Source organism: Saccopteryx bilineata, chromosome 2 (assembly GCF_036850765.1).
Source record: "Saccopteryx bilineata isolate mSacBil1 chromosome 2, mSacBil1_pri_phased_curated, whole genome shotgun sequence".
Taxonomy (NCBI): Eukaryota; Metazoa; Chordata; class Mammalia; order Chiroptera; family Emballonuridae; genus Saccopteryx; species Saccopteryx bilineata.
The window spans coordinates 6,138,898-6,158,827 of NC_089491.1; the positions used below are offsets into that span (position 1 = coordinate 6,138,898).

Consider the following 19,930-nt stretch of genomic DNA (forward strand, 5'->3'; position numbering starts at 1 on the left):
GGACAACACTGTCTTGGACAAGTTTCAAGTGTCCATTTACTTATTTTTTTTAAATACTGGTTTTTACTCCAAAGAGACAGAAAGAGAGAGAGAGAGAGACATTGATTTGTTGTTCCACTTATTTATGTACTCATTGGTTGATTCTTGTGTGTGCCCTGACTGGGGACAGAACCCACAACTCTGGAAACTTGGGACAGTGCTCTTAACCAAGTGAGCTACTCTGAAAGGGCCTCAAGTCCCTATTTAAACATCACTTCGTGGAGCCTTCCTGGATCCCCCAGGCCAAGGGAGCTCAAGTCTCAGGGTTTACACCTACCCCCAGGGCACCTGGTTCTGGGCTTTTAAAGCCTTTTATGTGAGGACTTCCTTGGACAGTCCTCTGTAAACCACATAAAGAACAGGGATGTAGGTGGAGGTACGCTCAGGGTAGAGTCAACCGCTAGGGGTGGGGCGGGGAGGGTGTTGGTCCAGTGGAAGGGAATGAGCAGGAGACCCTGAGGCCCAGGCTTAGTCCTGGTCCTGTCCCTTAAGCATTTTGTGGCTTTTGGCAAAGCCCTTCCCATCTTCTAATGGGGAAACGTTTACAAGGATAAGGATCAAAAATGCTCTGCACAAGCACACGACAGAGTTAATACCTTTAACCTGTGAAGGAGTTTCTAAGCTCATAAGCAAAAGATGAGCCCTGGATAGAAAGTTGAGGAAAGGACCTGAATCCTTTCCCCAACTGTGAGACAAAAGCAGGTGCCAGCCGGCAGTCCACAGCAGAGACGTCCCCTACAAGTCAAAGAAGCACAGGACAAACTGGGGGGGGGATCACTACGTTAATGATCATACCGGCAGAGGAGCGAGCACATGGGCGCTGGTACAACCTTTCTGAAGACTCAGCGATCCCACTTCCAGGAAATTGTCCTCAGCCAACAATGAAGAGATCTATATACAAACGCCAAGGCTCCGTGAGGTTGCTCCGGCGGCATGGGAAACCGCCACCGCCATAAAAATGGAAGCGGCCTGCGTATCCAGAAGGAGGGCTTCGGCTGTGGTACCGTGGCATCCTGTACAACGGTATTACATTATAGCACGGTTCACACGGCATAGATCTGGGCACAGCACAGGTCACAAAAAGATTTTCAAAAACCTACAGAATCATCCCAACCGTGTGTGTGTGTGGGGAATCTGCATGCGTCACTGTGTTTTGTTTTGTTTTTTTGAGTGTACATTTATGAAAGCTGGGGACAGTGAAACAGGAAGGGCCTAGGATAGAAGAAGCAACAGCAGAGCCCCGGCGGGAATGCTCTGGCTCTCTGGGAAGTCAGAGAAAAGGGGGCCTTGGAGACAGGTCCAGAGGGTCAGCCCGGGACGAGCTGCCGCTGCCCACTGCTCCCCTGGTGGCGAGTCTCCTGGGGACCCTTCAAGTTTAGGAGCTACATGCTGGAGGGGTAGGGAAGGGGGCGAAGGGGGAGGGGAAGGAAAATGCATAGGCATACTCCTGAAGGGATACCCCTGTGTATTTTAATGAAGTCATTTTTAATCATATTTTTTTTCCTCCAAATTAAAAAGATTGTCTCCCAGAATCTCCTGAAGGAAAAGTCCATCTCTGTGTATATGCACTGCGGGAAGACAGTGTCCTGAGCGGTTTGATGCTTTCAGGGCACACAGCCTACTGTAACCACTCTACCCGAGAGTCACGGTGCACGTTCGAATCGGTGCAAAGGCTCTGAGAAATCCTGCAAGAAGGAAATCTTTCATTTAAGAAAGTATCTTTAAGATTTTATTTATTGATTTTAGAGAGAGGAGAGAAAGAGAAAGGAGGAGAGGGGAGCAGGCAGCATAAATTCGTACTTGCTGCTTCTCGTATGTGTCTTGACGGGCAAGCCCGGGGTTTCGAACTGACGATCTTGGTGTTCCAGGTCGATGCTCCATCCACTGGGCCACCACAGGTCAGGCTAAGTATTTTCCACACTTACTCAGCATTGAATTTTTCTTAAATTTAGTTTACTGGGGATCAAACCCCCACAACCTTGGCGTGTCTGGACAATGCTCTAACCAAAGTAAGCTGCCCGGCCAGGGCGTTGAACTTTTTTCTTAACTCCAGTTAGCATTTGAAGAACCAGTGTCCTGTGGAAGAAATGCCCACAAGAAATCCATTTGCTTGATAAATTTATTAATTTGAGAGAGAGAGAGAAAGGGAGAGAGAAATACTGATTCGTTGTTCCACTTATTGATACATTCATTGGTTGCTGCTTTTATGTGCCCTGACTGGGAATCGAACCCACACCTCGGTGTATAGGGTTGATGCTCTCTAACCAGCTGAGCTGCCCGGCCAGGGTGAGGTTCCCATTGTTTTACAAGGTCCAGCCCCCTGGGAGAAATGATGCAGAGCGGCGAAGAGAGCATTTTCTCCAGGTAAGTGGGACAAACCGAGCCCTGAGGAGGGTTAAATGGATGCAGTTCAGCGGAGCAGTTCACCTTTAGTGAGTACATTCACAGGGTGGACGTTGGGAGAGGCCCACCCAGCGACCAGCGTCTTCACTGTCTCAGACATTCTGCAGTGCCGGGCCCACCTTGGAAGCTGGACAAGCCCGCGCTGGGGTCAGCTCAGCTGGTCAGCCCTGTGCCCACAGCATGCTGCATCGGGCTTCCCTGGGCAGTGGGAGGAACCGGAGTGAGCACATGCTCAGCTGGAGCCTGGACACCACCACGTGCCACGTGCCTCAGTGTTCCCTGAGGAAGAATTCTCTGGTCTTTCTGACCAATCCGGCCTGCCAGAGGGCAGGCTGCCTCGTTCACCCCAAGTCGATTACTACCCACCAAGGGCAAATGGTGATTGCCAAGACCGGGCGAGTGGAGGACCAGGAGCTGGTCAGAGCTCCGCACCTTTCACCGGGCCCTCTGGACAGCCCTGTCTTCTAGGGGCTCGTGGAAGGGGCCAATTGCTTCCTCCCCGTTGAGGGAAGCAGGGTGGAGCAGTGGTGAGCACAGGCCCTGGGGCGGGACTGCACTGACTGGTCGTGTAGCCTTAGGTATGTTACTTAAAACTCCTTAAGCCTCAGTTTCCCTATTATCTGGAAAGCAGGCATAATAAAAATAGCACCTTCCCACGGTTATGACGAGCACTGAGTGAGATGATGGAGGTAAAATACTTAGCAGTACTCAGTAGATATTGGCTACTATGATTATCAATGAATAATAATAGATTTGTCTTGATATTATAATTATTATATTGACCAAGGGAAAAAATCATTTACATAAACTTCAGTGTAAAGGACCCTAAACCAGAAGGCTGAGTGCTTGTCCAGCTGTGGGCCCGGGGTCAGGTGCACGGCCTCACTGAACCTCGGTTTCCTCATCTGTAAGCCAGCATCTGCCCTGGGGAGCCTGCTACCCTCACAGGGCTGTTTATGAGCCTTGAAGTGGGGCTTCCCCAGCCGCAGAAGGTGCAGTTATTACACGGAGCAGCTGAGCCAGTGGATTTGTGTGAATGAGAAGCAGGTGCAAAGCCCATCTGGCCCGGGGACAGGTCCCCTCCGCGGTTCTCTCCAGCGCCCTGGAAGCGGAAGCGATCTCACTCCTGGAGTCCGAGACCCTGTGAATAGCAGTGTTCTGGTCCTGCATCCCTCATTGCCTGGTGAGCTTGGGGAGATGTACAGCCTTTGAACCTCACCTTCCTCAGTGAAGCTATCTGTGGGGTCTCAGGTGAGGCTCTCCTCAAGAGTGGGCAGCTGGCTACATGCCTCTGCTATCCCGGCTGGGGACACGGTGAGCTAAGCTCAGCGTCCCCCGGAGGGCAGAGGGGAGTGGGCTGTGCTCTGTGGTGCTCGCCTGTCATTTTCAGCCCCACTAAGCGTTATTCTCTGGGTCTGAGGGAGGGTCAGGAAGTCTTTGCCTGCCCCTGAGCAGGCTGAAGCGAAAGGGGGGATTTATCAGAAGGGCAGGCGGCAAGCCAGGGCACTGAGGGTCAGGACCCGCCTGGAAGGGGCCGGCTCCTCTCTGACCTCCTGGCTCTGGGGTTGCCTACAGCAGGCTTGGCAGTGTGTGCCTGTGTGCAGAGCGCTCATGGGATTCGAAGAGAGCTGGAGGGGCCTGACCCAGGATGTCCAGGGCGTGAGCTCTACCAGCAGAAACAAGGAGCCATGACTTCAGGCTGCATGCGGGGGTCTCGGGACCACACTGGATGAGGGTGGGCAGACGGAAAGCCAGTCAGTTTCTCCAAGGCTGTTCCCAGTGGAGAGGGAGTCTCCCCCAAAAGTAAAGTGGGTGCTTTTTCCAGAAGAATGGGAGTGAATGTTGAGGGAGCGCCGGGTAAACGCCCACGACCCCGCCCCGCTGAGGCCGTTTCTATTTCTGCAGACGGCTTCCCCTGTGCCTCCTGCCCCAGCCAGGCTCATACGTCTTCTTCAGCTCACCTGCCCACCAGGTGAGCCCAAGCCCTGTTCTGGGAGAGAATCTGATTGGCCCACAGGAGTCAGATGTTTGCCCTGGTCCAATCAGCCCTGGGCAATGAGACTTAGGTCACATAGCTTCAGAGGCCAACCTTCAGGAAAACGGGGGGGGGGGGGGCTGGACAGACACCCCAAATACCAGTGAGCACAGAATTTCAGGATTCTCAAAGGTGGGAGCCAGTACTTTGCAGGTGACCAGATCCAATGTGTTCCTCTCACAGGTGGGAGGCAGGACTGAGGGGGCTTCTTATGAGGGGAGGCCACTGCGTCCTGAAGCTTCTGCCAGGGGCATGGTGGGCTCTCCCAGGGTCAAGCTCAGACACACTCAGAGCAAGAGCAGGGAAAAGAGCAGCTTTTCTGGCGGCCACGCCCTGCAGCCCATCACCACGCGGGGTGCCAGAGTGCTGCTCAGCACCTGACCTGCTCCCAGCTCATCAGCAAGATGCCTGTGGGTTTCTGGGCCAGGCCCAGCCCCTCCTCTTCCCAGGGAGGCCAGAGCCAGAGCCGGGATACAGATGGGTCCCAGGACAGCTCCAAGGGACAGCTCCTAGCAGCCCCTGCTGGCCTCCGGCCACGCCCAGCTCTCTCAGCCATCCCAGGGCTACAAACTGGCAGGACTGCATGCGTCTTGTCCCTGCTGCCTGTCTGGTTAGACAGACATGAGCAGAGCAAGGACTTAGGCCAGGCACAAAAAGTCACCAGGGGGAAAGCCCCAAGTGCCTGGCAAGGGGCAAAACTGGGAAAACTGGGGTCTTGCCCCAAGGTAACCTCTGCTCCCCCAGCATATAGCTGATCATGCAGTTTAGAGCCTCCGTCCTTCATATTGCCGGTGGGATGGGTCGACCCTCCCCTGACCTTCCGTTCCCTAGCATATCACTAGTCACGTGGTTTTAGACCCCTTGGAGGAGGGACAGGGGGCAGAACAGCCTCACTGACCCCCACACATACCTTTGTGTGACCACTCCCTTAAGCATTAACCCCTAGGGATACCATCTTGGCCTCAGTTGTGATTCAGCTCCAAGCCCAGAAAAGCAGCAGAACCAGACACACGGAAGCCAGGGTTGACCTCAGGACCAGCTGCATTGACTGATGACCCCCTCCCCTGGTGCCCACCAATCAGTGGAGACCAGGACCCTGAAAGGAGACACCTGGGAAGCCTGGTGAATATGCTATTAAGGGGCTCCCATGAGACCGTCCCTAAAATCTCCCCCAGTATAAGCCCTTAGGACAGAGGGATCAGAGCGCCCTCCTTCCTGGGACACACCCACGCCTCTCCGGCCTCCTTCTCCCACTCCCAGGTGTGTTCTCCTTGCCTCTCTCTCTCTCCCAGCTCTTGCAGCCAGGGGGGCAGTGGGCAGTGGGCAGTGGCAGCTCGTCCCAGGCTGACCCCCAAGGTCCCCTTTCCTCTGACCTTCTTTCTGCATGGCCAAAAATTCTTCCTTCACTTGCTGCACTTTGTCTCTTGATTGAATTCTTTCTCTCAAGACAAGAGTCGAGGTCTTGTTTCGCTGGTAACATCTTTTTGGTGCCGTGTGACTCAGATGGTCTTATCACGGTCCAGCCCAGTAACAGGCCCAGGGCCCAACCCAGCGTGGAAGCTCGGAAAACACTGAAGAATGGGTAGACGGTCACTCTCCGGTCCCTATACCCGTCCCTGCCCATGACATGGAGTCCTCCATTTTCCTGAGGTCAGCTACACACTGAACAAACAATGTTCCAGGCCACTGACCTGGGCTCCAGGCCCACTAACTTCTGGTGCAGACTTGGACAATCGCTGTCACCCTCTGGACTTCAGTCCCCGTCTGTGTAATGGGGGACTTCAAGAGTCCTTCCAGCTCGGACACGGTGCTCTAACAGTTCTGGGTTAGGTCCAGTCTTGGAGCATCAGAGCTGACCAGGACAGAAGCAGGGGACTTGCCTTCTCCTGGAGTCCTCAGCTTCTCTCGCTTACCAAGTCAGTCCCACGGTAAGAATGGCAGCTACCACTGGCTGTGCCCTCACTGTGAGCCAGGCAGTGTGCTGGCACTTCAGTTCCCTCAGCCTTTGCAGGATCCTGTGAATTCGGTGGCGAAGCCCAGGGAGGTTGAAGGGCTGGGCCTGGGTCACACAGCTACTGACCAGCCATCATGGTTCCAGTCAGGTTTGTCTGACCCCAGCCTGTGGCACAAAAACACCCTGGAATGGGTAGATGTGTGCTCTGCTGAGACCCACGTTTGTGTTACTCTGCTTGGTTTCACTGCTCACCAATTCTGGCAGAAAGCAAGGGTCCACATGGTTTGGGGCTACCAAGGGCTTAGTGTTGTGTGGCAAAGTGAGCCCCCATGACCTCTTCTCCCAAAACAGCTAGGGGGTGGGGGCTGGAAGGACCACCCTGCTGGGCTCCTGAGGTGTTTTTTTTTTTTGTATTTTTCTGAAGCTGGAAACGGGGAGAGACAGTCAGACAGACTCCCGCATGCGCCCGACTGGGATCCACCCGGCACGCCCACCAGGGGCGATGCTCTGCCCACCAGGGGCGATGCTCTGCCCACCAGGGGCGAAGCTCTGCCCCTCCGGGGCGTCGCTCTGCCGCGACCAGAGCCACTCTAGCGCCTGGGGCAGAGGCCAAGGAGCCATCCCCAGAGCCCGGGCCATCTTTGCTCCAATGGAGCCTTGGCTGCGGGAGGGGAAGAGAGAGACAGAGAGGAAGGAGGGGGGGGGGTGGAGAAGCAAATGGGTGCTTCTCCTATGTGCCCTGGCCGGGAATTGAACCCGGGTCCCCCGCACGCCAGGCCGACGCTCTACCGCTGAGCCAACCGGCCAGGGCCACAGGCTCCTGAGGTTTTGCAGAGGGAGCCTGGCAGCCGCCTTCCTGGGGTCCAGCAAACAGTGGAGGACCTAGTTGTAGGATATGTAAAGCGCTCCATCTCAGTGGCCTCCTGTGGTGTCATTAGCTGATGTGCTGATGAGGGCACCCCGCTCTCCCGCCCAGGGAAGTCCTGGGCTCCATGCACAGCGCAGCATCCCTGCCCATCCCCCCCAAGACCACCCACTGTGTGTGGTCCTGGGACCAGAGGAGCAGAACGGTGTAAGGCACAGCTGAGGGTTTGGAGATGGACTTCCAGCCCCCTCTCTCTGGGACTTCATTTGTGGAGGAATGGCCTCCGCTCCCTCTAGCTCTGAAATGCTCCCAGAGCTCGGCTGCCCCTCCCAACGAGATAAATATAGGCTGGGGGCAAGGAAGGGGCGCATCCCCCCACCCCTGTCCTGCGAGGGCCCCAGTTCCCCCCCCCCCAGCTGCCATAGCTTCCCAGGTTGGAGGCGGGAAGGGGTAGAAATGACCCTGAGGACCCCTGAACATCAGCATCTCTCACTTTCCTGCCCACCCAGCCCTCTGCTCCGTGTGACTCTCCCTGGGGGCTCCACTGGAGGGAAACCTGCCAACCCCAGTGGACTGCAGGGCCCAGGTGGCCACCGGGTGCCCCTGGGTGGCTCATCACCAGCCTGGCAAGAACCAACTCGAGGGGAGGGGAGGTGTAGCTTTTGGCTCCTTCTAAATGGGCTGGGGCCTGGGGGTGACCTAAGGGCCAATCCTTACCAATCTTTTTCTATGGGTGAGGCTGGCCCTTGGGCTAGACTCCCGTGGGAACCAGGGCAGACTGGGAGTGGGGGAGGCCCCGCAACACTCGGCCCTTTGCCGGAGTGGCCCTGGATTGTCCCTGTCTCGCTGCAGGGGCCCCTTTCTCAGCAGGCCCCGAAGGAGGAGTAAATACAGCCTTGTTAATAACTCCATCTGAGTCACGGGCAGGCTCTGGGTGCTCCTGTGAAGAGCAGTTCGTGGGGACCTGGGGAGACTCACTACATAGAGGTAAAATATGGTTGGAAACCAATGACACCACCTGCTGATGGGTGTTACGAGGTCTGGGCAGCAAAAAGCGAGAAACCAGTCCGGACCCCCCCCCATAGGGGGAAGGGCACAGGAGCCCGCATGTGAACTCTAAGTGGGGCAAGTGAGCTCTTTTTTTCCGAAGACAAGAAAAAAATCAGCATTACCCTTCCAGGGCTCAGCCCTGGAAGATTTGGGACTTCCGGTCCAACCCCACAGCGCCGGGCAGAGAGGACTCCACCTGGCGACAGCACATCCGAGCCTGGGTCTGGCACTTGCTGGGTGGCCGTGGGTAGATCGGTTGCCTAGGACCTCACATTGGATGCCTCGCCAGTGGAGCAAGGTGGGAGAAAGGGCTAGCTGGGGACACTGCCCCTGGTTGGGCTCTCAGTGTTGGGTCCGGGGTCAGGGCACCCTCTCTGACAGGCTGCCGGAATCACACCTGGTTGCCTGCCCTGGGGACACAGATGATGAATGAATGTCATTAGCAGATTCTCAGAAAGGATAGTTCCTGTAAATCATTCCGTCCCCTCCGGTGACAGCCCCTCCACCTCCTTGGCTACCTACCCTCTTCTCATTTTCCAGGGAGCCTTCCGGGCCCTCGGAAAGACTGGGAAGGCTCCTCGGGGCTCCCTGATGGCGTGCGCATCTCCTTTGTCTGCTGGTTTACCTGCTGACGCGCTTGAGCTAAGCTGGCTAAAGCAGAAAGGGAACTTGCTGGCTTGTGTAACCCAGGAGTCTGGCAGCACCTGCTTTCAGGCAAGGCTTGATCCAGGAGTCCAGGCTCTGAGAGAATCGAGGCTTCCCCCTCTCCACTTCTGGCTCTGCTTCTTCAGTTGTTGGGGGCCATTCTCAGGAGGGCTCTCCAACTTGGTGGCAGGCTCAGGGCTTCCCAGTTGGTGTTCACACCTTGCTGACAGCAACCCACTTCTTCCCCACCCTCACCTTGCCAATCATGACTCTAAGACCATGTCTCATTGGCCTAGATAGCCAGAAGGGGTCACGTGTCTATCCTTGAACCAATCAATATAGAGGGGTGGGGAGACAAGGGATAGACTGATTAGCTTAAGCCAATCAAGGCTCAAGCCCAGAGCTAGGAGTGTGGGGTCTGCCTTTCCCCAAACCACAAGCCTGAGAAATCTGAGGTCCAGACTGGGTCAGAGAAGACAGGATGAAAGTCAGAGAGGCACCAAGCGTTCTCTCCCACTTCACTCCCTTTTGCTATCATTTACCAGTGTGCTGACCTGGTGCAGTCCAACCATATTGCTTCTCTGTTAAACCTTGCCAGCGCCTTCCTGCTGCCCTCACGGTCAAGGCCAAACGCCTCGGCGGAGGGCCTCCCAACACAGCCCACGCCTGTTTCGCTAGCTTCATCTCTTCTCCCGACTTCCCACAAATGATTCCAGCTATACTGGATTCATCCAGATGTGCCAGGCTCGCTCTCACCACTGGCCTTAGCACACGCTGTTCCCCCTTATCCGAACACCTTTCCATCACCACCCATGTCATCGGGCTAATTCAGCCTAGACAGTGATGCTCCTTCTTCCAAGAAGCCCTCCCTCACCTCACCAGGGTTGGTGCACGGGCCCTGTGCTCCCACAGACACCTCTCAGCCTGGATCAGTATGTATTTCTGAACAGCTTTAGTGAAATAAGAACCCACATACCATACACATCACCCATTTAAAGTAGCACACTTAATGGTTTGGGGCATGCTTATAGAGTTGGACAACCATCACGGCACTTTTATTTATTTATTTTATTTATTTTTTTTCTGAAGCTGGAAACGGGGAGAGACAGCCAGACAGACTCTCGCATGCGCCTGACCGGGATCCACCCGGCATGCCCCACGGGGGGGGGGGGGCGAAGCACTGCCCCTCCAGGGCATTGCTCTGCCGCGACCAGAGCCACTCTAGCGCCTGGGGCAGAAGCCAAGAAGCCATCCCCAGCGCCCGGGCCATCCTTGCTCCAACGGAGCCTTGGCTGCGGGAGGGGAAGAGAGAGACAGAGAGGAAGGGGGGGGGGGTGGAGAAGCAAATGGGCGCTTCTCCTATGTGCCCTGGCCAGGAATTGAACCTGGGTCCCCCGCACGCCAGGCCGACGCTCTACGGCTGAGCCAATCAGCCAGGGCCCCATCATGGCACTTTTAGAACAGCTTCATCACTTCCACCAAGGAACCCATCCTCCTTAGCAGCCCCCTCCCACAGTCCCCGACCCCTCACTCCCCAGCAACCCCTAATCTAACTGTCTGCCTCTCTAGACTTGCCTATTCCAGACACGCTATATAAACGGAACCATACAAGAGCTGGCCTTTTGTGTCTGGTATGATGCGATCAAGCTTGTAGCGTGTCAGTACCTCACCCCTTTTTGTTGCTGAATAACCCTTTGTATGACCAGTCCACCTTCGCTTACCCAGCCGTATGTGATGGGCATCTGGTTCGTTTCCAAGTTGGGGCTATTGGGAATAGCACTGCACGGACAATTGTACACAAGTTTTCGTGTGGGCATTGCTTCATTTCCCGTGGCTGTGTACCTAGGAGTGGCATTTCCAGGTAATACGGTAGCACTGTGCCTAATCTTTTGAGAAACTGCCAGACTCTTCTAAAGCAGCTGCACCATTTTACATCCCCATTGGCCGTGTACAAAGGTTCCAATTTCTCCACGTCCTCCCCGACACTTGTTATCATGTCCTTTTTATTATGGTTGCCCTAGTGGGTGTGAAGCAGTAGCTCACTAATTCTGATTTGTACGTCTCTGATGGCTAATGGTGTTGAGCACCTTTCCACGTGCTTGCTGGCCATCTGTACACAGTACCCTCTTTGTAGAAATGCCAAGACCATTCAGAGGGGGAAAGGACACTCTTTTCAACCAGTGGTGCTGGGAAAACTGGACATCGTGTGCAGAAGAATGAAGTTACTGCTACCTTACACTAGATACACAAATTCCAAATGGATCAAAGACCTAACGTAAGGGTTGAAACGCTTAGGAAGAAGAAATAAAAAACAGAGGAAAAGCTTACTGACATTAAATTTGGCTGCAATTTCCTGGATATGACATCAAAAGCACAAGCAACAGAACACAAAATAAACGGCTTCAACAAAACTAACGACTTTTGTGCATCAAAGGACACCACTACCCGAGAGTGCCAAGGCAACCCCCCAAGTGGGAGACAGTATTTGTAAATCACACGTCTGATAAGGCAGTAAGAGCCAGAATATATAAGAAACTCCTGCAACTCAAAGACAAAAAGCCCATCGCATGACCCAGCAAGTCCACCCCTGGGCACATACACAAAGGGACAGGCAGCAGAGCCATGCTCAGGGCAGCATCGTTCCATTTTTTAAAAAATTTTCATTGATTTGCAAGAGGGAAGGGAGGGAAGGGAAAGAGAGAGGGGAGGTGGGGCTGGGGGGGGGGAGAGAGAGAGAAGCATCAACTCACCTCCTACTTTAAGTTGTTGCATTTAGTTGTGCACTCACTGACTGCTCCCATCTGTGCCTGACCAGGGAGTGAACCTATGACTTCAGCATGCTAGGGTGAGGTTTCATCCACCGAGCCACCCGGTTAGGGTGCAGCATCATTCCCAGTACCGAAAGGTGGGAAGCAACCCAGCTGCCCATCGATGGATGAACGGATACACAACACGTGATCCATCCACACAATGGACTACCATCCAGCCCTAAAAAGAAATGAAATTCTGATGCATGTTACAACATGGATGAAACCTGAAATCATCATGCCGAGTGAAAACGCCTGTTCAGATCCTTGGCCCATTTTAAAAATGGGTTGTCTTTGCCTGACCTGTGGTGGCACAGTGGGCGAAGCGTTGACATGGAATGCTGAGGTCGCCGGTTCGAAGACCTGGGCTTGCCTGGTCAAGGCACATGTGGGGGTTGATGCTTCCTGTTCCTCCCCTCCTCCTCCTCCTCCTTTTTCTCCTTCTCTCTCTCTCTCTCTCCCCTCTCTAAAATGAACAAAATCTTATAAAGAAAGAAAGGGTTATCTTTTTGTTGAGTGGTAAGAGGTCTTTATATATTCTGGAAATGAGAGCCTTACCTGGTAAGTGATCTGCAAATATTCAAGCTGTCTTTTCACTTTCTTGATGATGTCCTTTGAAGCACACGGGTTTTAATGTGGATCAAGTTTAATTTTCTTTTTCCTTTTGCTACTTGTGCTTTGGTGCCATGCATGTCTCAGAAACCACTGCTTGATACAAGGTCATAAGGAGGTACCCTGTTTCCTTCTAAGTTTTAAAGTTTTACAGGTATATTCCACTTTGAGGTCATTTTGGCATATGGTGTGAGGTAGGGCTACAAACTCATTTTTCACAGGTGGCTGTCCAGTTGTCCCAGCACCCTGGTTGAAAACAAAGATGATTCTCATCCCAATGACTTCAGCATCCTTGAGGAAAATCAATTGACCAGAAAGTGTATGGGTTTACCTTTGGACCTTCAATTCTATTATTGGTGTACACATCTGTACTCATGATGCCAGTACCAACCCTCTTGATTACTACATTTTTGCAGCAAGTTTTGAAATTAAGAAGTGTGAGTCCATAAGCTTTTGTTCTTTTTTAAGATTGTTTTGGCCATTCTGAACCCCTTGCATTTGCATATGAGTCTGAGGAGCAGCTGGTGGATATTTGCAGAGGCTAACCAAGATTTGGGTAGGGACTGCCCGGAATTTATAGATCTCTTGGGGGAGTGCTGTCATCTTCACACTATCTTCTAATCCAGGAATATGGAATTTATTTCCATTTATTTAGGTCTTTTTTGAAAATTATTATTTTTTTGTATTTTTCTGAAGTTAGAAGTGGAGAGGCAGAGAAACAGACTCTTCCTGCATGCACTCACTCAACCGAGATCCACACGGCATGCCCACTAGGGGGCGATGCTCTGCCCATCTGGGGCGTTGCCCCACTGCAACCAGAGCCATTCTAGCGCCTGAGGCAGAGGCCATGGAGCCATCCTCAGCACCCAGGCCAACTTTGCTCCAATGGAGCCTTGGCTGCAGGACTGAAAGAGAAGAAAGAGGGGGAGGGGTAGAGGAGCAGATGGGCACTTCTCCTGTGTGCCCTGGCTGGGAATCGAACCCAGGACTTCCACACAGCAGGCTGACATTCTACCACTGAGCCAAGTGGCCAGGGCCTAGATCTTTTTTTCTTCTTCTTCAATGTTTTAGTCTTCAGAGTAAAATTTTGCACTTTTTCCCTTAAATTGGCTCCTAAATATTTTATTCTTTTTTGATACTATTGTAAAAAGAATTGTTTTAATTTCATTTTGGAATTGTTCATTGCAAGTGCATGGAAATCGGTTGATTTTTGTCTATTGCTCTTGTATTCTCCTTGCTCAGTTTCGTGTCTCTACACTTAACACAGGAGGCTGGCGTTTCTAAAAGGTCACTTCACTCGGGTATGACAGAAGGCTGAAAGGGAGGCAGGACTGAAGGCTGGTCACCAGCTGGAAGGTAGCAGCATGCTGTCATCAGGGAAGGGGCACAGGGGAGGGGAGGCTGGCCCGGGGAAGTGGTCGTGGGGAGAGAGGTGGGGGGCTGGAACCACAGACAGGGGTGGGAGGGGGAAGGGAAAGGGCTGGACGGCTCATCTGGCTGGTGCGGAATGAGGAGGGCACCACGCCAGGGAGCTGAGGGTGAGCATCTGGAGCGGCAATTTTCAACCTTTTCCATCCCATGGCCCACAAGCTAATGACTGAAATTCTGTGGCACACCACAGAATATATATTTTTCTGATCGCTCCAGACGGCTATCGTTGTGTTGGCTCTTGTCATTTTTTTTTATTTGACAATCTCAGGGAAAAGAGGTCAGTGTCCCTGACTGAACAGTCAGGTAGTGCATGTTTTGAAAACTCTTGCGGGGTGCCGGTTGAAAATCGCCCTGTAAAGGGAAGAGATTCACCGTGTCACAAGCTGCTGTCTCGGCAATCATAACCAAGCCCCAAGGGGTGGAGGCCGACTTTGGCCAAGCAGAACCAGACGGCAGTGAGTTGGGAGTACCAGAGAGTCAAGAAGCTGACCTGAGAGGCGTGGCCTGGCAGTGGGGGAGGGGGCTGCTGCTTAGCCTAGGGAGATTTGGGTTTTTGGGGTTTTTAATGGGAAAACTTGAACACTTTCTTGCGGATGGAAGAGGCGTTACCATGGAAAGGGTGAGAGGAAAGGAGAGGAGAAAGTGGAGGCAATGCTAAACTCTTCCCCACAGTGCACCCCAATAGTTCTCCCACCAGGGGGGCGTGAGCCAGACTCCCTGATCTGAATTCGTGGCCCCACAAACACCTGTGTGTTGAGAACCACTCTGAGACGCCCTGTTCAGAGCCCCAAATGAGAGCGTGCAGTGTGATGAGGGGCCTCCTCGGTTCTGGTTCCTGCAGATGTTTTCACAAGCGGATTCCTCGTTTGGATGGTCAGCGGTTCCTTGCAAAGTAGGCATGAGCGAGCTGTGGGGCACAGCTCCTGAGGGGGTCACACTGACCCCCTCATACCGAGTCCCTGGACAGCAGAGGCGGCTTCTCTTCATGAGGGGGGACAGCCAGTGCTCAGGGGCTCCCACAAATTCTCAGAAACGTCCCACTGGGCCAGGGGCTCTGCAGGGAGAGCTGGGATTGACAGCGGGAGCCCCTGCCTTCCACCTCTTCCCCTGCCTCATTGTCACGTAGCCTGAGGGAACAGGGAACATGCAGCTATCAATCTGCCGACTTGACAGGTTCCTGGTGCAGGGCAGCTGCCACAGGGAAGGAGCCCACGTGGGCACTGGGGGCCGGGAGGCAGCCGCTGTTCTAGCAAGGAACACGGGTGGGCTGTCTGCTCCGGACTTTGCCTGCTCTGCCATCTCACTCACCGAGAGAGCGAGGGAGCCGTGGTCAGACTCCCAGGTGGGGCCACCTGGAGGCGGAACCCAGGTCCAGAGGTGCAGGCGCCCGCCTGGCTGGTCAAGGGGAGCAGTTCGGGCAGGTGCCCCTGCGAGCACCTGCCTGTAGTCCCTCACCCGATTGTCACTGCAACCTCACCAGGCAGGCCGGGAGCCAGGGCGGGGTCTCGCCAAATGACAGCAAGGTCGCAGAAGGAAGTAGGGTTACATCTGCGGTTCCCCATGTGTGCTGCTGGACCAGGCGAAGCAGCATCACCTGGAAGCTTGTTAGCAACATCAGGTCACGTCTCGGGCCCCTTGGGAGACCGGCTGGACCAGAAACTCGGCCCCCTGCTCAGATTTGAGAAGCACTGGATTAGATGGTCCCCAAGGGCCTTCCCACACCTTTTCTCGGCGGTCCTCTTCCGGAGCTGCCTCAGTCTCTCTCATGCTGCAGAGTCTGGTCTGACTCCTGGGTTCCCTCCCCTCTGTTACGCGCTTCATTCCAGACACCCCTGGTGACACAGCACCTCAGGACAGCCGGACAGCCATGGGCTGTGTGGGGTGTACCACCGACTGGGACATCTGGTCCGCTTTCAGCTGGAACCTCAGACAGGGCAAGCCGAGGATCATGCTGACATGATAAACACGCGAGCAGGAACCGACAGAGCCCTCCCTGTGCCAGAGCCCTGCCTGGATCCCCAACGAGGTCGGAGGCAGGAGACCCGCATTCCCCTCTTGCTGGCTGACCTAGGTGTGTGTGCCTCTCACAAACTCCTCTAGGTCTGTGTTCGTAGCTTTAAAGCTGGTGTTCTAATGGATACACCACCAAGTATGCCGCGTGGAAGGAGCCAGACATGGGACCACTGCGTGATCCCACTGCACATCTGAGGCTCTGGGAGAGGAAGCTCGCTGCTGGCGCGGGGACCAGAGCAGTCGGTGGTTGTGGCAGATTTGGAAAAGGGGGTGGGGCTGATGGAGAGGGGGCACAAGGGAACTTTATGGGGTGATGACAGTGTTCCCTGTCTATTATAGTGGAGGCTACAGATGACACATGCATTGGTCAGAGCTCACCCAACTGCTTATTTTAAGAGGGTGAATCTTACTGTATGTAAGTCATGCCTCCATTGAAAACATTCCTAATAAAACAAGAGGTTTGGGATCAGGTGACTTCTAAAAATGCTGAGTCAAAAAAATCTTGAATTCCTTTGATTCTATGTGGGATGCATCTCACAGGGCTAGCTGGTGGCCGCGGGCAGAGGGGGTGAACGTCAGCCTGTCCCAGAGAGGGGTTTGCCCCAAGTCCCCACTGTCGCCTCCCCTCAGCTGGCAGCAAGCCCCAGTCCTGACTCAGAAGGAACTCCCCGCCCCCGGCGCAGGCAGGACACCAGGAACTACAACTGATGTTCAGTCTGTTCCAAAACATGGCCTCTGGGGGGGAAGTCACGTTGGAGCTGCAGCAGCAGCTGCCACGGATCGAAGAGCCACAGAACTTCCCCGGTAGGTGTTACTATTGTCAGTGGGAGCAGGTGGGAGGCAGTTAACTAATTTAATGAACAAAAGTCACAAAGAAAAAAATTCTGAGAGGGAGGTGGAGGAGAGACGGCAGCCCGGGAGTCAGTGACTCCTCAGATTACAAACATACATTCCTGCAGAGAATCTTTATTTTACATGTTTTGCATCACAGCGAGAGAACCCATCCCAAACATCACCCTGATCGGAAGCCCCACCCGTTATGTTTACATAAATGCTCTCCAATGATCATTGGTATTAGAAAGAAAAATCCTGAAAAATCCTTCTGCACCCCAAGCTAACCTGTAAAGCAAATGCTATGTACAGACATTTTCTCTCCAAAATGTAGCTTGTTTCTGGATTTGATGCGTCTGACTTCTTTTGTGGTCATATGACTAGGCAGATCGGATTTATGACCTGTAAACACTCCAAGGCATCAAGAAACCCGCTTGGGTGGACAGGACTTTTGGATCCTTTGGTTAAATCGTACCTTAAATGCTAAGAAGGCCGACCCTGTGTGTGTGTGTGTGTGTGTGTGTGTGTCCATCCCATCTGGCCACCTGCTGCAAAACTCTGCACCTTGCCTCAAAAGCAGCCTGCTGCCTGGGGAGAGGGTCAGATTTTCTATTTCACTCTGACATGACTTTGCTCAGAACGCCTCCTTTCTAAAACGCCTGGCTGCAGACTTTCTGCCACTGGAACCCCAACAGGTCCCTGGTGCAGCAGCGACCCAGTCCTTGCTCCGGCACCTCCTCGTCCCTCCCTCAGTGTGCTCTCTTCACACCGCGTCTCGGGACATGCACACCCCACGCGCTAGCGGTGCGCACTGAAAACCCGTCTACTTTTCAAGCAGAAGCCATGCAGAGAAGGCACAGATGCGTTGTCAGGCTACGAGAGGCCGCTGGGGAATGTGTAGCGTGTTCAGCTCGCCGATCAAGAACCACCTTCCGGGTGGTGACAAGTACTAGCCTCAGCGCAGGGGGATCTCTTCACAGACTTCCTGCCAAACACCCTAGAGACCAGAGCACACAGCAGGTCTTCGAGAACGTTTGGTGTGGTCAAGATGGACGCCTTTCTGACACACCAAGAAGGACTGCGTCAAGGCCTGACCTCCTTGGGGGGGGAACCATTCACCTAGTGAACCCTAACTGGTGACAAAGCAGCGGCCACAGCACCCTGGATGTGACAGGTTCTGAACCCGTGAAGAGGCCAGGGCTGGGTCAGAGCGCGGCCGAGGGGGAGGTGTGGAGGGTACGGGTGGGGGAGGTGTGGAGGGTACGGGTGGGGGAGGTGTGGAGGGTACGGGTGGGGGAGGTGTGGAGGGTACGGGTGGGGGAGGTGTGGAGGGTACGGGTGGGGGAGGTGTGGAGGGTACGGGTGGAAGAGGCTGCGACCTGCAGCCTCTGCTGTTCTCCAGGGTGTGTGGTGCAGGGCCAACCACCTCATCAGGCTGTCTGAGGGTCTATGGCCTTCCCTGCAAAAAATGCTTCGGGATGGGGGTGGGGGAGGGTGGGGGAGGGTGGGGGTAGTGGGGAGTGTGGGGGTGTGGGTGTGGGTGTGGGAGGATGGCTGGGCACCATTTGCAACTCAAAAAGGCATCTTTTACCCTCCCCCTTGGTCTGTAAGAGCTGGCTCCTTGTAGCATGTAAGACTCTTTAAGTACTACGATAAGACGCGTTTTAACGCAGGAAGCACATCCCCCCAGTCCAGAGCACTGAGGCGCACCGGCAGCGCCCTCCTGTCAAGTCCTCCTTAGCTGAGACAGCGCCCCCTCGCCGAGCTGCGGGGAGAAAGGCTGCAATGCACCATGGCCTGCAACCCCCTTCCCAAGGCTGAGCAGGGAGCCGACAGATGTGGGCAGCGGGGAGGGAGAAAGGCGAGGAGTTGGGGGGGCAGGAGGTGGAGCTGGGGAGCAGGGATCTCCATGAGACCACATGGGAGGCGGAGACCCTGTGGTGACGTCACGGGAAGTGTAGGATGACGAGACCTAGTGCCGCCTGGTTGGCTGGCTATGTCCCGGGGTGGGGGGTGGGGGGTGGGGGGGGGAGCCTGACAACCTTAAAGTGGTTTCTCAGAAGAAAACGGAACTGACTCGGGCTGTGATCTGAGAAACCCCGTCTCTCAGGAGGATGAGCTGCCGTGTCCGGGGCAGCGACTCGGCGGCAGGGAGAGCACCGCTAAAATCAGAAAGCCTCGCGGGCCCAGGACCAGGCTGACGCGTCTCTGACGAGCCAGGATTAAGAGCTCAGTGACTGTTCTTGTGGTCCAAGAAGTAATTTCTACAAAAAACACACATCTTATTAAAGGAAACAGCCTTCACTTCCTAAAATTCCACAGCCAGGAGCGCTTCCAGTCCATGGCAGGTTTCTCACAGGAAGCATGGATATTTTGCGTGGGCAGAAAGAGTCCGAGCACAAAGTGAAGCTATAAATAGCGAGGGCTCTATGAGTGCACCCCTCTTTCCTGCCTGTCCTGAGATCCTAGCAGGGCTTAACTGCTGGAGCACTGCGGCTCACCCAGCCCAGGAACTGCCGTGAGGCTGCAGGAGGGCGCTGAGCTCGGGAAAGGCTGCTCGCACTGCAGTCATCTCGACACAGACACTGAGCTGCATGCTGGCCACACGATGAGGCGACACAGACACTGAGCTGAATGCTGGCCACATGATGAGGCGACACAGACACTGAGCTGAATGCTGGCCACACGATGAGGCGACACAGACACTGAGCTGAATGCTGGCCACACGATGAGGTGAGAGAGAAGTCTTTATGAAACAGGACAGAGAACTGGGGCAACTTTGCAGAAACCTGAACTACCACCTGTCTTCCCAATTGCAGGCTGGGGTTTAGACTTTTCCTAATCATCGGCCTGATTTCAGACCTTCTGCGTTCCAGATAGGATGTGGCCAGACGAGCTGCTTGGGAGGAAGGCTGTGCCAGCCTGTTTCCAAACCACTGCCACTTGCCATCTGTGCTTCCTGTTCCCGAAGGGTCAGGACTGTGAGGGCGCAGCCACTCGGGTGTCATGTGAGAGCCCAGAGGCTCCTAGAGGTAGTGTGGGATTTAAAGAACGCCCGGCACACAGAGAAGCCAGCGCGTGGCTCGGCCCGTGTGCCTGCTGAGGCTGGGCGCTGCGGAGGAGGAGGCAGGACCAGGGCTCTCTCAGATGAGCAGGTGGGGCACCGTGCAGGGCTCCCTGTACGCACTTGATTCCTTGCTTCGGGCCTGTGAAGCGAGGACACCTCGGTGGAGACCCTTTCTAGG

At 54.4% G+C, this 19,930-nt stretch overlaps 1 non-coding gene across 1 annotated transcript; it reads right to left on the reverse strand.

Annotated features, from left to right (window-relative positions):
- Positions 1-13,371: 13,371 nt before the first annotated feature.
- Positions 13,372-13,447, reverse strand: TRNAS-GCU (transfer RNA serine (anticodon GCU)). The gene has a single exon. It is a non-coding gene; the product is annotated as a tRNA-Ser (tRNA).
- Between the last annotated feature and the right edge of the window lie 6,483 nt (positions 13,448-19,930).